This window comes from Octopus bimaculoides, chromosome 11, assembly GCF_046866305.1.
Source record: "Octopus bimaculoides isolate indiv1 chromosome 11, ASM4686630v1, whole genome shotgun sequence".
Classification (NCBI taxonomy): domain Eukaryota; kingdom Metazoa; phylum Mollusca; class Cephalopoda; order Octopoda; family Octopodidae; genus Octopus; species Octopus bimaculoides.
Window position 1 is genome coordinate 15,741,291 of NC_142938.1, and position 17,677 is coordinate 15,758,967.

The window sequence follows — 17,677 nt, forward strand, 5'->3', positions numbered from 1 at the left end:
TTTTTCAAATGTCAAGAAGGAAATTTTTGTATTTTGCTAGGGCCGAAACTGCCCCTGGGGGTCAATTCCTGCCCTTGAAAATACACACAAATGAAGCCTAGGTGCTTCGCAACAAAATTATTTAAAAATCCCAACAAAATGTGGACAGTAAATGGTCAAATAAACGTTTACCTTCGCAGCCGATGTGACAGCACGTCCGTGAGAAGAGATAGGTTTCTTTATTAGCCACACAGGGCTCAACACAGAGGGGACAAAATACAAATGTAGAGTTTTTCTTTTCGAGGGGGTCGAAAACAAAGCAGAAAAAAAAACAAAAGTGGGGACAACGATGAAAAAAAAAAAAAAAAAAAAAAAAAAAAAAAAAAAAAAAAAAAAACATCGCAAAACGTTTGGGGTATTTACAAAAAATACGAAATAATACAAAAATTCCCAATAAATGGGGAGGTTATCCGTGGAAAGAAAAACCTACGAAAAGACCACGGTAACCTCGGTCTTTAGCGTCACAGTTTGTTAAATAAAATTTCTTTGTTTACAAAATTTTAAAACGTTTTATAGAATCATGGTCAAGGTGGCTTCGTCATTTATACGTGCCATTCTTGCTACATGTATCCATCTTTTTTCGAAACATTTGCTAGACAACACTTGCCTCTCTACTCTCACCTTCCTTTTCAAGTGATACTTGAAAAAGTTGATGAGAGATTGACCAGAGAGGAAAGTATTTGTCTCTAATCCTTTCAGACGCGTCCACCAGATGCATTCTTTGGCCATAGCCACAAGTACGATAAATACAGCTCTTCCTTCCCGTTTAAAGGAAGGAGGCGTGACGATATTGACGATAGACTCGGTTGATAAACCGACTCGTCCCACACGCGACAGCAGTCGTTCGACATAAGCCCACAGCTCCGAAATGGTTGGACACTGCACGAGTGCGTGCAGAACGGTTTCATCGCTCTGACCGCATCTCGGGCAGGTCGGCCCCACATTTCGCGAGCCGTGTCTATAGAGCTTATCCCGAACGGGTAGCGCCTCTCGGTAACACTGCCAGGCCAGGGATCTCTGGAAGTTGTCCATAGGTCCCGGCCCGAAAGTCGTCCTGAACAGGCGGGTCAGGTATTCCTCGTCGACGCCCAGGTTCGCCCCGAGATCGTCGTCGTACCTGCCCTCCACTAATCCCCTATAGAATGACTTCGTTGTGATGCAGCCGCTCAAGGTCGACCCGGGACGGCAAAGTTGTTGCAGAGCAACGCGACACTCACGGTGCCATTCGCCATTCCTCGGCCTCTTTTTGATCCACGACTGCAGCTCGGTCATGGAGACGAGCTGCGGGAAAGCGCGTCGCACAAACGGCGACCACACCTGCTCACCGTCGTCTACGTAGAGCCGGAGATGTCGCAGTCTCAGCGCATGTCTGCGCATCATCAACCACGGCATGCCAAGCCCTCCTTTCAGCGGGTGTTGGCAACAAACGGATCGCCTCACCATCGGAACGCTTCCTTTCCACAAAAAGCGGAAGAGGATGCGCTCCATTTCGGTGATGGCGCGATCGGGACAAGGCACAACGGTCAGGCGGTATTCGATGACGGACGCGATGTACGCGTTCGCCACCTCCGCCCGACCTTTTAGGGACAGCTTCCTCTCGGACCATTGCCGGCAGAGAGTGGCCACCCTACTCGTTATCTCGTCCCAGTTCTTCTCCGTTTGCAGGTCCGGACCGAACCAGACTCCGAGCAACTTGACCGGACCGTCCGTCCAGCGTCCCACTACTGAGGCGCTGCCGGACGGTATGGGCTTGCTTCTCCAGGTGCCGAGCAGCAAACCCACCGACTTATCCCGGTTGATTTTCGCTCCCGTCACCGCTTCGTAGTCTTTCAGCGTCTCGCCGACAAGCTCGATGTGCTCGTGGCTAGACGCTATGACGGTGACGTCGTCCGCGTATGCCGACACGCTCGTCCCGCACCCCAGTTCTCGCGGGATGCCCCTCAGCGTCGCCAGCTTCCGCAGTAGTGGCTCGAGAGTCAATACGTACAGGAGCGGCGACAGGGGGCATCCCTGACGAACCGAACGTGCAATGTCGAAGGGTCCCGATAGACGTCCATTGACGCGAACAACCGAACGGATGCCTGTGTACAAGGCAGCCATCCAGCCGCGGAAAACGGGACCGAAGCCGGCCGCTTCGAGGACGGCCTCCAAGTATCGATGGTCTACCCTATCGAAAGCTTTGGATTGATCCAAATTGATCAGGGCCCCACCCATGCCAGGTTCCTTAACTACCCTCTCTATGATGTAGCGCATCAGATGGAGGTTGTCATGGATGCTCCGGCCCGGCACGGCGCACGTCTGCTCCGTGCCGACCAGTTTCTCGATGACAAGCGCCAACCGCTTGGCTAACACCTTGGCCAAAATTTTCATGTCTGCATTGAGCAGAGTGATGGGCCTAAAGTTATCTATGGCGTCCCCCTTGTTTGGATCTTTCTTCAGCAGCGTTACCGCTCCTCGGCTCACAAAACCGGGAATGCTCCCGTTCTGCTGCCAGTTGCAGTACACGACCGCCAAGACTTCTCCAAACAAGTCTGGCATACAGTTGTAAAGCTCGTAGGGCAGACCATCCAAACCCGGAGATTTGTCCGTCGAGCAACCCGCCATCGCGTCCCTCACCTCCTCCGCCGTGATGACCCCTTCGCAGCACTCCGCCTCTCTTGCCGAGAGTCGTGGCAAGCTGTGCAGGTAGGCACTAAAGTCCACCCTGCCTTCTCGCTCGCCACTCCTCCCGAACAGTCGGGCAAAATGCCGCTGAAACGCCTCGCACATCTTGCTCGGCTCGAGCAATTCGCGCCCCTGTTCGTCTACCAGAGACCGGATGGTGGCTCTGTTACCCCGCTGCGCCTCCGCCACCCGGGCCTCTCGTGCGGCTCCAACACCTTCATTCCTCAGAGCACGCATCCTTGCCCTGACAGCACACCCTTCGTGTTTAGCATTGAAGTGTTGGTCGAGGGCCAACCTCGCCGCTAAAACGTCGGATGCGATGCCACTTCGCAATGCCTCTTCTAACTTTATCACTAGCTCCCCCTCTTCTCTGTTCCTCTCTACAGCTAGTGCCCTGCTATACCTTATTGCTTCCGCCCTCACTGCTCTCTTGAGGGCAAACCACCATTTGTTGTTGACGATGGCTCCCGTCAAAGCCCTCTTTACTAACGTGCTAATCCGGTCTCTGAAAACCTGTCTCGACGGGAAAGACGCGTTTAGTTTCCAGTAACCGGGACCCTGCCTATGTGCCTTATCTATGTCTAGCGTACACGTCACAAGTTTGTGATCCGTGTAGCTGGCTATGTGGAACTGTGGACATCCTAAACTATCTCTATCTCTTGTCCTACACACTATCCTATCTAGATACGATCTCGACGACCCAATGCGGTTGCTCCAAGTCCACGTTGGCACATTTGGGTGGTCGAGTCGGTACCTGTCAGACAACTGGAAGCGTCTGAGCAGGTCTATGAGGCCTTTGCATCCCCTTCTAGTTTTGTCACTCCCCACGTAGTCTAGATGCGTGTCCAAGGTAGCATTCCAATCCCCCACTAAAAGTAAGGGACGAGACGTTCCCAGGAATACTTCTAGACGTCGAAAGAAGTCTGACCGACCTGTTAAAGGAGGCACATAAACTGCCAGCAACCGAAAAGCGCCTCCATCGCTGCCGTCCACATCTAGGACAACCAGTCTACCCTCCGGGTCCGTAAATATCGTCTTTACTTGGAGATCCAGACTCTTGCGAAAAAGAACCGCCGTGCCACTACCGCCCATCCTCGGCAGACAAGGAGAAAAATAAATGTTAAACTGTCCGCCAAACATGGACTTTAGGGCCCGCGGTTCATGGAGTCTGGTCTCACTAATGGCTATGATATCCAAATTGTGTGACTTGATGTCATTTAAGAGGTACCCTTGTTTCCAAGGGGACCCTAAGCCACGCACATTCACACAACCAATCTTCACCATGATTCTATTTATACGTGTGCTTTAAAGCACAAAACAAAAGAACAGAGTGTTACTTGCCGTTAGAAAGTTTTGTTTCCTCCTTGGATTTTTCACCAAGGAGGCTATTGTACAATTTCTTGCACAAATATTTCTGGAATCCCCCTACCGAGTTGGGGTAGAGGGATTTTATTGTGTTGTGTAATGCTGGTGTTACATGAATAATTTTAATGTGTTTTGGCGGTGTTGTACGTGGGTGGTTGTTGGTTTTGATATCGTTATTTGTGATGTTTGTTTTAGAGTTGATGTAATTCATCAACTCTGTGTTTGTACTGTCTATTGCTGTTAGCATTGTTTTTTTTATATTACTATTGGTGTTAGTAGTATTTTCGGGAGATGTGAATCTCCCTGCTTTGTTTGTGTTTGCATTTTGTTTTGTTTTCTTCTTACTGCGCTTCCTCTTTCCTTTCGTAGCTATTTTCCACTCCTCCCCACTCTCTTCATCGGATGATGGGAGATCTGAGGAGTCAGAAAGAGGTAACGGCAAATTTTGTGCGTCTGTGTGTGTTTCTGTGAATGTTTGTGTTGCTGTTTTTATTGATGTTGGCTCCTTGTTATTTATGTGTGGTGTATGTGATATGGGGGAGGGAGAGGCAGTCTTGGAATTTTCTTTTTTTTCTTCTGTTTTTGCAGTTTCTGTTGTCTTTTCTGTTGTGGTTATTGCTGATATTTCTGTTGTTGTTTTTTGCGTTGCTGGTGGTGTTGGTAGTAAGGTTTTTCTGTTGGGGGTATTTGGTAGTTGCTTCTGTTGTTGTTGTTGTTGTTGTTGTTTTTGTTTCGCGGCCAGAGGGCAGTCCTTTTTCAGATGTGCTTCGCTGTTGCATAGGTAACAGCGAGGTCGCCTGCCCTCTACCACCACATACAGCTTGTGGTCCTCTGCCAATCTAATGTTTGGAGGAATTTTCTGTGAAGCCTCCTCCGTGATGTGGAGAAGGATTTCCAGATTTTTCCCTCCCCAGTTCTTTTCCTCTCCGACCGTAATCTCCAAAATATTTGTCTCCTCCATTTCCAGGCACACGGCCGATATCAGCCATTGGGTGTCCACCTCCGATGGCACATTTTTTATCTTAACTTTGGTCACTCTCTGTCCTAGATAACTCGGTATCATTACCAAGTCATCTGTGCGGAGAGAGAGTGTCGAAAATTGTTTAGCTAAATTTTCATCCAGAAACCTTACTTGCACCGTTCCAAATTTCCTTCCCCAGGTGACATGATTCTGATAAGGCCAAATTTTTCTAAGACAAACTTCAATTTTATCTGTGCTAACATTTTCTACACGTCTGGTTTTTGTGTTTACCAGTTTATAAATGATGCACTTTTTGTTTTTCATTTCTATAATATCTTTTGGGATGTTTATTCTGACATCATCTCCTTCTTTCGTAAGAAGGGATTTTGTGTCTTTTATTTGTTTTTGTGTGAATGTCACTGTTGTTCTTTTTTCCTTTAGAGCATTTGCGAAATTTGTTTTTGTTGTGCTGGCGGACATGTTCTTCTGGATATTTTTGTTTATGTTGGTGTATGTACTGCCTGGTTCAAAGGTGGTGGTAGTGGCAGCAGAGTTTGTTGAACAGGTGATGGTGTCATTGCTGACGGCCGATAACTTTACTTCCTTGTTGTTGCTGTTGTTGTTGTTGTTGTCGTTGTTGCTGTTGTTGTTGTTGTTGTTGTTGTCGTTGGTGGTGGTGATGATGGCGTCAGCAGCAGTGGTGCTTACGTCAGAGACATTTGTGACGGTTTTCACGCATGGTTTTGTAACCTTGGTTACAGTTTTGTTTTTGTTGGTGGTGTTGGTGGTGGTGGTGGTGGTGGTGGTGGTGGTGGTGGTGGTGGTGAGAGGGCTGTTAGTAGCTGTACTCACAGTCTTTGTGACGTTTACAGCAACTGCGTTCCTGTCACTGCATGAGCACGCGCTATTCTGTTCTTTTTTCTCTTCTGGCATCTGAAGCCTCGGGAAATGCTTGTCAAAAGAACAAGACAAGCGTTCCAAAATTATGTTTCTCGACATTTTTCAAATGTCAAGAAGGAAATTTTTGTATTTTGCTAGGGCCGAAACTGCCCCTGGGGGTCAATTCCTGCCCTTGAAAATACACACAAATGAAGCCTAGGTGCTTCGCAACAAAATTATTTAAAAATCCCAACAAAATGTGGACAGTAAATTGTCAAATAAACGTTTACCTTCGCAGCCGATGTGACAGCACGTCCGTGAGAAGAGATAGATAGATAGATAGATAGATAGATAGATAGATAGATAGATAGATAGATAGATAGATAGATAGATAGATAGATAGATGGCTGGATGGATGGATGGATGGATGGATGGATAGATAGATAGATAGATAGATAGATAGATAGATAGATAGATAGATAGATAGATAGATAGATAGATAGATAGATAGATAGATGGATGGATGGATGGATGGATAGATAGAGAGTGAGAGAGAGAGAGCAGAAATATATGGAAATCTATATAAGTAGAATTATCAATTATATTTCTTTTTATTTTGCTCTTTCTCGTCTCCAGAAAAGAAAACAAACGCTTAAATGTATTGGTCGTCTATGAAGTGTTGTAGAAGCGAAAGAAGAGCAGGGTTGATATAAAGTATAACAAGGCTACACAATAGAATTGGAGGAAGCGTCGGGTGAAATAAAAACATGCAACAAAAAGCTGCACAATAGAAACGAAACGAAACGAAAGGTGAACGCCAATAAAAGTAGTTCTATTCGTTCGATCTAAAGGTGTACGTGCAAAGTGTAATTCCAATGAAATATGAGCAAAATGAAACGTGAGAAGAATGAAAGAAAATGGAATACAAATAACGAAGCCGGTCGCTGTTGAAAATGTGTTGTCTCTAACGAAACATCCGGCCTTGGACAATACGGAAAAAAAAAAAGAAAGAAAATAGATTGAGAAGAAACCTCAAAGTTGTCGCGCGATTTGGTAGAAAAAGCAGTCAAATCTCATTCAAATAACACAGTATCGTCTTAAATGAAAAATTAAAATAAAATAACACGTTGGTTAATGTAGTTCATCACGCATAAAAAGATGAAATAATCAGAAGGCTGGAATACTTTTGGTCGGTGACCCAAAGAATTCCTTGCTGGCGGTCGCTATTGAAAATGTGTCGACTGTTACGAAACATACGGTTCTGAACAATACGAAATAGACAAAACAAAACTAAAGGCTCAATGTTGTCGCGCGTCTTGCTAGAAAAGCAGCCAAATTTTATCCAAATCACATTGTAATCTCTTAATAAAAGATGGGAAAGTCATGTAAAAGGTTGATATTAACAATAGAGACATTAGTCTCTCTCTATCACCTTTCAACAAAATTATATATTAAGGAAACAGTAGAACAATTAACAACATAATAAAAATAAGTTTTATTTTTGGTGATGCTTGGCTTTACAAAACCTGTGTCATTCAGCCTAGCAGCCGCTGGTTAACTTGCAATCGGCATCTGGATATTAAGAGCTTTGTTGAGGCATGCCAAAGGAGCAAGTAGTTGTCACGTCGAAAGCATCGCGCTAAAAAGGCTTAGAAAGCGCGCGAAGCGCTTTAAGTACTGGTTTTACTACGCATGCGCACTCGAGGGGCTTCCGGGAAGGCAAGTCCCTTGCGCATGCGTAGATTGTACTTCCTTAATGGCGGCCATAATTTCGCGCCACTACAGTCATAAGGCTGGATTACTTTTGATCTTCATTGTTGTCACGTCAGTTCTTCGCCTGATTCTTTGTTGTTAGGTCATTCATCTTCAGAATCTAAGTCAGAATATCTCAAGGCTATTAAATTGTGCTTAAAACAAAGTATTAAACTGACGATAAGAAATACAAAATTTCTCTTTCTGTTGATATTAAAACCTGGAAAATATCGAATGGTAAAATCAGAATGGTAAAAAGTATCAAAACAAAAACCTTACTTTCGCAATGCCAAGGAGAAATAGAGGAGGGGAGTCACGACAGAATAGCTTTGGGAATAGCTTTTTGCGCTGGCATGGCTTTGTCGTTAAGAAGGTAGCTTTACAACCTCGTGGTTTCGGGTTCAGTCCCACTGTGCAGCATTTTGAGCAGGTAACTTCTATCGTAGCCCAGGGCCGACCAATGCCTTCTATGTTAATTTGATAGGCGAAAACTGTGTGGAATCCCGTCGTGTATACAAACACACACACACGCATGTATATATATTCATATCTATCTATCTATCTATCTATCTATCTATCTATCTATCTATAATGAGTCCTTTTTTCTTTTATTCTTTCTTTATACTTGTACATTATATAATCCTTAATTTTAATGTCAGTAGCCATCCTCTAGTTTATGAAAATAATACAAAAATCCTGTGTTTGGCTGTTGTGTGCATGCTCACATGTCCGAGATAGGAAGCTGCACGCTAGAGAGAGAGAGAGCACTGCGGTTCATGCAGTGCCGACTCTGGTGTGCTGGTGAAAGGTAGTGTTTCTTTTCGACTCCGCGCGTGTTGCACTTAAAAACGTGTTTATATTCTTGAATGTGATTAAGTGAAGAATTATATTTTTATCCTGTCTCCAGCTACAGTGTTGCTGCCAGACTTTGAAAAATAGGGCAGGTCCCCACCCCTTATTTTGTGATTATGGGGGAATTTTTGAAAAACAAAGGGGAATTCGCGGCGGTGTTCAGTGAACAAATTAAACGCACTACCCAACATTGATGCGTTTCATTTATCACGGATTCATTTACCACTGTTTTTTTTTAAACCATACCCTCGTGATAAACGAGGGTAGATGTAACAATGAAAGAAAGAGAGAGAGACAGAGACAGAGACAGAGACAGAGAGAAACAGACAGATTGATGGACAGTTAAGCAGACGGACGGACAGAGAGAGAAGGGAAAGTGTGAGAGAGAGAGAAAGAGAGAGAAAGAAAGAAAGAAAGATAGAAAGAAAGAAAGATAGAAAGAAAGAAAGATAGAAAGAAAGAAAGAAATAAAGAGAGAGAGAGAGAGAGAGGGAGAGAGAGAGAGAGAGAGAAGGAAAGAAAGCAAGAGAGAGCGTCACCAGATTCAGTAGTTTCAATCAAAGACACAAGTTTTTAAACGATGGGAAATGATAAATATTTGATAAAATCCTCTGAAAATTCAGCAGAATGTTAATATAAGTCAAATATAGAAATACTAGAACCATCTAGAAAGCTAGAAACGATGTAAAGATATTGAAGAAATATATACAGAAGAAAACTTTTCAAGTCGCAACAAAGTGTCAGCTTTCAATATTAAAGAAGACTCAACGAAAACAAAATAATTATTTTTTATTTATTCAAATGAAAATGAAAACAAAAAAAAATTAAACTAGCGATATATATATATATAAAAATAAAATAATATTCATTAAATGATAAAAAAAAAAAAACAACAAACTAAAAGTTAGAAACTTCTTTGAATAGATAAGAATGCCAAATGTTTAAGTTGAAATATCTACCACGTCCATGCAAGGTTCTTTTACGAGAGCAATGAACGGCTTTCTGGAACAGCTTCAAATGACATCGTGCCAATAGGAATTAAAAGGCTGGATAACTCTCAAGATGCTATGAACCCGAAGAAGTGTAGGTCCAACCATTGCTTTATCAATAACGAATACATTTGACATCTGTATTTATACTCAGTAAACAGACAGTGTGAACAACACATGGAAAGGTTAAGAAAGCCTTGCCAGAGGAACAGAAGGGGTTCCTCTGCAGTCAGGTATATATATGTATATATATGGTTGTGAGAACAAATTCCACACAATGTAATAATGAAAGATGATGAAAGATATTGCTGGTGGTGATGGTGGTGATGGTGGTTTTGGTGGTGGTTGTGATGATGATGATGATGATGATGATGATGATGATGGCGACGACGACGACGACGACGACTGACGATGATGACGGCGATGATGATGATGATGATGACGACGACAACTATGACGATGATTATGATGATGATGATGATGATGATGGCGACGACGACTATGACGATGATGACGATGATGATGTTGATGATGATGGCGACGACGACTATGACGATGACGACGACGATGATGATGATGATAATGATGATGATGATGATGATGATGATGACGATGATGTTGATGATAATGATGATAATGATGGCGACGACGACGACGACTATGACGATGACGACGGTGATGATGATGATGATGATGATGATGATGATGATGATGATGATGACGACGACGACGACGACGACTATGACGATGACGACGATGATGATGATGATGATGATGATGATGATGATGATGACGACGATGATGATGATTCAGAATTTTTGCAGAAGGCAGGCACATTTAGGAGTTGGGCGTGAGTTGATTTCATCGATTCCCAGTACTCATACAGGTATTTCACTTTATTGATCCCGAAAGGCATGAAAAAGCAACGTTGACTTCGGCGGAACTTGAACTCAGAATGTAAAAGCCGGAACAAATACCGCAAGGTCTTTTTGCCCGACGTTCAAATGGTTGATTCTGTCAATAATTCGCCCTGATAGCCGCTTCTGCTCGCCTGTAGGCATGACACTTGGAGAGAGAGAAAGAGAGAAAACTTAGGTAAATAAGTTATTTTTTATGAAACATAACTAGCTCGAGAATCTTTTGATATACGAGGAAAGTGCAGTTCTATATTTAAGAGATGCAGAATTATGTGCATTATTTACATTATTTACATTATTTACACTTGACGGATATTTGTCCTCATCTTGTTTGTTGTTAGTACAGCAAGAAAGATAGCCAGACAGACAGAGAGAGTGAGTGTAAAAATTTACAAGAGAACGCCTTAAATTTGTTGTAAAACTGATGTATTTATTACGTATCCGAGAAGGGAGAGAACTTGTGTGATTACAGAATTGTTGAGTAATGATAACGAGGATTACGGAAGTAGTGACCGGAAAACAGCTTTCGCTATTTTGTCATTTAATAGATCAGCGTCAAAATTATTCGGTGCTAAAAAGATAATTCTGAAAAATCTTTCCGACTAATCAATGTATTTCTATATGAAATTACTATGGAAAAAGAAATAAATAAATAAATAAAATAAACCCCGACAAACAAACAAACAAACAAACAAACAAAAAGACAATGAAATAATGTCACTGTAATCAAGTATAACATTTTATTATCAGGAAACTTGACAAGACAAGTTTTAACATATTAAGAGATACAAGCAAAAACAAAAGAAAAAGAAGTGAATAGATAAGAACGGATTATGAGGGTGGACATAGCTATCCAACGGCTAGGTACAAATTAGTAGTTACTTGTAGCTATTTGGAAATATTACAAATCACACTTACCGACAAGTGTTATAGACATTTATCAAAAAATGTCATTAAAATCGAATTATTCCCAATTTCCCAATATTCTGAAATACGAGTTGGTATTAAAAAGTTTCCAGATTAGTTCTGTTGTGCACCAACAGATGGCAGCACATGGTTGCGTGCACAGCGAGAGCTAGCAGTGACCTTCATGAGACATTGTGTCGAGTGACATCGCTGTGTTTACTTCACAAGTTGTGAAATTTGTGTTTTTGTGATCACGTGTATGCTGTAGTCTGCGATTTTTGTCATGGGCAGGAATAAAGAGCCAACGTGGAATTTTGCGTTAAACTTTTTGCTACAGAGACACTGAGCATGCTTCGACAAGCTTACGGCGACAAGGCAATGGATCGTACGCAATATTTCGAGTGGCACGGGCGCTTCAAAAGCGGAAGAACGTCCCCGGAAGATGATGAGCGATCTGGGAGACCTGCTACGAGCGTCACCGCCGGAAATGTAGTATTGTGCATCAAGGATTCGTTGCACAGGGTCTGCGGAACGCGAAGAATTGGATTCTTCACCGATCTCTCCTCACTCGTAAGTTTCTCGTCAAAAACAACATGGTATCTCCTCCGCACCCACCCTATTCGCCTGATTTAGCTCCTGCGAACTTCCATCTCTTCCCCAAGATGAAAATGCAGCTCAAAGGACGCCATTTTAACACCGTTGTCGAGATTCAGAGCGAATAGCAGAAGGTTGTCGACTCGCTTACGGAAAACGACTCCCAGGCCGGATTCCCAAAGTGTCGGGAAATCTAGGATCGGTGTATTACTGTGCAAGACGACTATTTCGAAGGAGATGGTGTTAAAACTCAGGTAAATAAGTTATTTTTTATGGAACATAACTAGCTCGGGAACCTTTTGATATACGAGGAAAGTGCAGTTCTATATTTAAGAGATGCAGAATTATGTACATTATTTATATTATTTACATTTGACGGATATTTGTCCTCATCTTGTTTGTTGTTAATACAGCGTTTCGGCTGATATACCCTCCAGCCTTCATCAGGTGTCTTGGGGGAAATTTCGAACCTGGCTTCTCATTCCTAAGGTATTTTTCGATGTTGTTGTTATTATTATTATTATTATTATTATTATTATTATTATTATTATTATTATTATTATTATTATTATTATTTTGTTATTATTATTCAGGTCACTGTCTGGAATCGAACTCGGAATCTTGGGGTTAGTAGCCCGCGCTCTTAACCACTACGCTATATGCCTACGGGCATATGGCGTAGAGGGTATATCAGCCGAAACGTTGTGTTAACAACAAACAAGATGAGGGCAAATATCCGTCAAATGTAAATAATGTAAATAATGTACGAGGAATGTGAGCAAGAATTCTGAACAAAACATCACACATTGTTATTATATATTATTAAAAATATTATTAAATTATATTAAAAATTTGTTTTTCTCGTGTTTTCTAAAAAAACATTTGCAAAACATCTATTTCTCAAGTGTGTCCTTGTCAGGAACATTTTTACTCTTAGTGTATCTGTTTAATAATAATTCTCTATATTTATAGAAGTCTTCTTCAATTCCGGGTGCGTAGTAGATCACGTTTGTGTCAGATTTAGGGTGTTGTATTGCAAGTTATGTTGTAAATTAGGAAAGCATTGTTTGGGAAATCTTGTCTACACTCAACGCATGAACAAGAGACAACTGTTTCTCGTTTTCAATGACGTCAACAATAGATGTCCAGTTTTAACTAAAAATAGAGCTGAATATAGATAAGGTGACAATAGAGCTCCTCTGCAGTGAACGTTAAGCTACCATTATTACAATGTACAAACAATAAGTGCGGCCGCCAATTAGAGACGATGTCAGATTTCTATTTACCATGGATCATTCATTATTGTCAATTAAACCAAAGAAAAGACTATGTTATAAGTGGTAAGTATTGTTATGCATGTACCTCATCATGGAAGATGTACTTCCGAAACAAACTTGAACTTGTAGGCGCAGGCGTGGCTGTGTAGTAAGAACCTTGATTCTCAACTACATGATTCCGGGTTCAGTCCCACTGAGTGAAACCTTGGGCAAATGTCTATCTACTATTGTCTCTGGCCGACAAAGCCGTGCGAGTGGATTTGGCAGACTGAAACTGAAAGAAGCCTGTCGTGTATGTATGTATGTATGTATGTATGTATCTATCTATCTATCTATTTATATATATATATATATATATATATATATATATATATATATATATATACATATATATATATATATATATATATATATGTATATATATATATATATATATGTATACATATATATATATATATATATATATATATATATATATATATATATATATATATATATATATATATATATATATATATATATATATATATATATATATATATATATATATATATATATATATACAGGATTAGCCAAAAGTCAAACGACATTAAATAAAAATACAATAAATGCTATCAGTAATTCTATATTGATTCGAATGGAAAAAATGTGTCGCTCAAGAAGAACTTCAGTTTCAACAATTTTCAAGATTTACATTATTTACATTTGACGGATATTTGTCCTCATCTTGCATATGGCGTAGTGGTTAAGAGCGCGGGCTACTAACCCCAAGATTCCGAGTTCGATTTCAGGCAGTGACCTGAATAATGATAATAATAATAATAATAATAATAACATCGAAAAATACCTTAGGAATGAGAGCCTAGGTTCGAAATTTCCACAAGACACCCGATGAAGGCTGGAGGGTATATCAGCCGAAACGTTGTTTTTAACAACAAATAAGATGAGGACAAATATCCGTCAAATGTAAATAATGTACATAATTCCTCATCTCTTAAATATAGAACTGAATTTTCATGATGTTTCATACTTAGATGCTTTTATCAAATTCATTCAGGAATCTTGGAATCAAATAGTTTTGATTTACTGTCAGGTGATGATGTTGGGGGTGTTTACGTCCCCGTAACTTAGCGGTTCAGCTGAGAGACCGATAGAATAAGTACTAGGCTTACAATGAATAAGTCCTGGAGTCGATGTGTTCGACTAAAGGCGGTGCTCCAGCATGGCCACAGTCAAATGACTGAAGCAAATAAAAGAATAATAGAATATATATATATATATATATATATGTATATATATATATATATATATATATATATACAACGGGTTTCCTTTAGTTTCCGTCTACCAGATCCACTCACAAGGCTTTGGTCGGCCCGAGGCTATAGTAGAACATACTTGCTTAAGGTGCCACGTAGTGGGACTAAACCCGAAACCATGTGGTTGGGATGCAAGCTTCTTACCACACAGCCACGCCTGCACCAATGGAAATTGTTTTTCATTTTTGCGATGCGGATAGAAGGCAAAAGTTATATTTGTTACATAGAATAGATGTGTTATATTACAATCTTTTAAAAATTAAAAATCGATAATATAACAGCCGATAAACGACTGGTGTCGGCTAAAGCCCGTTCATACAATCGAGCAGTACCTGGCTGGTTGCTGACAACCACACAGAGTGGTGTAGGCAGTTCTAGACAAGCGCCGGTAGTTAGTAGATGGTCAGAAGTGGCTGATGCGGTACAATCACCGTGATGTGTCGCATGGATTAACACATGGCAGTTAAAGTGATAAGCATTTGTGATGTATACTACAATAATACCTGGCAGCAAACCACCAGGTGGGTAATTTCTCTCGACGACAAGCGTGAGTACTCTGCTGGTTTGCCCGCCAATTTTGTCTGATAACAGACGTTTAGCGTGCACCTGCTGGGCACTGTCCAATCATATTGATGGGATTTAGGTAAGTATAATATTCTTTTTTTTTTTCTACAATTATATTTCTAAAAATCAGTGTATGTCTTCCACAATGCAACGTCTACCATGCCGCAAAATGCCGTTTATGTGCATGTGTGCGTGCGTGAGCGGGACGCGTCTGTGAAATATTGAGTTGCCTAATACACAAATCATTGAAAACCGGTTTTAGCACTCTGTGAGTTTTGTGAAAATATTTTTGTCATGGAGGGAAGAATAATTTGGTCATTTCCATGTCAGTGAAACGGGGTTGTACAAACATAAACTTCAAAATATTTCAAAGAACGACAAAGAAATCATACTCTGCAGCATATATATATATATATATATATATGATCTTAGCCACCAGCTTGGTGGCCAAGACAGGCAGAGAGGTTTGTGTCTTTTTCAACCACACTCCCACACATAGTAATCCATAAAATTAAAATGGGGGGAATTAAGAAGCCAGAAATTGATGGAGACGTAGAAATTTTCCGACAACTCCAACTCTTTCCGGAGGTACGACAAGGAACCGAATCCTGCTGCCACACATATGTCTACGTCTTCTGTGACACATGAAACAATTAGCAAAAAGCATGGTACGTGTTACTACACTCATTACACACGAATGGACATATCGGCGGATTATACTGTAGTGCACTTATGACAAGAACTTTATTTATGTGACTAGTGAGAATTTTATGCTGCAACAGTTCTTGAAAAGTGAACAGGTGTCATATGGGAGCTTAACTGTTCGAATTGACTGAACAATGGAGACTAATCAACTAACTGGTATCATAAAGTGTCAACTGTGAGAAGAAAATAAAAAAACAAAAACGTATATGTATGCGTATGTAGACTGATTGTTCTGACATCAATGAATTAAGTGGAAACATCGCTGAATACATTTAAAAAGCTGAATACGTGGCGTTTAAAGAGCATCGCTTTTATAATTTATTAGAGACGTAAAAACAGGAAATCCCGTGAGAGCTTTAAATAATATCGGAAAACTTGCCATAGCAGTTTATTGAATAATAATAATGATAATAATAATAATAATAATAATAATAATAATAATAATAATAATAATAATAATAATAATAATAATAATGATAATGATGATGATGATGATAATAATAATAATAATAATAATAATAATAATAATAATAATAATAATAATAATAATAATAATAATAATAATAATATCAGAATGGAGTTCGGACCGAGAAAGTGTGGTGTGTTAGACTTGAAGAGAGGCAAAATCAAATGTATCGACGGGGTAACGATACCGTCGGGGGTAGGTTATGAAGCAGATAGGAGAGACGGGCTATAAGTACTTGGGGATTTTGGAAATGGATAAATTGATGGAGAAAGAAATGACAGTAAAATTTAAGGTGGAGTACTTGCGCAGACTGAGACTGATCCTTAAGACGAAATCAAACGGACGGAATAAAATCGAAGCTATCAACACCTGGGCGGTTTCACTTAGATATGGAATAGGTGTTGATAGCTTCGGTCTTATTCCTACTAGGAATTATCTGAATAGCGGGTTACTACCTGTAACCTTAGGTGTCCACAAATTTTCATCAGTCTTTCAAGTGCTTAGAATCTTCCTGATAATCTTTGCTGGCCCTAAGAGACAAACTTTCTGCAGGCGCTCTACCGAGCATCCTATTTTAATCTCTTCAGCCATTTGCCTATATCTTGGCTTACAGTTCCCAACGCACCAATTATTATTATTATTATTATTATTATTATTATTATTATTATTATTATTATTACTACTACTACTGCTACTACTACTACTACTACTACTGCTGCTGCTGCTGCTGCTGCTGCTGCTGCTGCTGCTGCTGCTGCTGCTGCTGCTGCTTGCTAAGTTTGGAAGAAGGAGCAGTATTCCCATGAACTTCGTAGATACTCCAAGACCATTTGAGCTCAATACTGTTAATGTTCTAATTACGTTGTTGCAGGAAAGATATGAGCAGACAGAATATTCTCAGATGGGCAGACGCAGTAGGGTTAGGAGGAGTCGAAAGTCGAGTGGGTTAGTCGTGGTTACCTGAATAGAGTAGGTGCGAGACAGTTGCCGAGTTTCCCTAACGATATTGATCTTCGCATGTGTTTTCACTAAGTCTTCGATGGCCAGGTTTTCCTTTCTTATGATTGTTATTTCATTGAAACAGAAAGGTGCAAGTATTGAATAAAATTATGATTTCTGGAAACATCTATTCTCTTGGGTTTCTGCAATATTTTGATATTTCAATCATTCACTTATTTCCTCGTATTTCCTCTATTTTTTTTTCATTTTTTTTTACTTGATGCTTATTTATAATTTTTTGAATATTGTCGTTTTGGTTAAGACGCTCTTTTTGAAATGACGTGTCCCCCGATTCGAACCCGCTGTCCAGTAATATGCCAGCAAAGTTACCAACAGTCATAGTGTTTTCGGCTGTTCTAGTAGTTCTAGTTACAGCAGACACAGCAGTAATGGACAATAGACCTGCTAACGCGGCAAGAGATCTGCTAT

General features: G+C 40.6%; 1 long non-coding RNA gene across 1 annotated transcript in view; it reads right to left on the bottom strand.

The window, feature by feature from the left end:
* Positions 1-17,432: 17,432 nt before the first annotated feature.
* LOC149133189 (uncharacterized) overlaps positions 17,433-17,677 on the bottom strand; it is a 9,094-nt gene continuing 8,849 nt past the window's right edge. Inside the window, exon 2 of the long non-coding RNA XR_016243763.1 lies at positions 17,433-17,677. This exon is cut by the window's right edge and continues 758 nt beyond it. This is a non-coding gene — a long non-coding RNA (uncharacterized LOC149133189).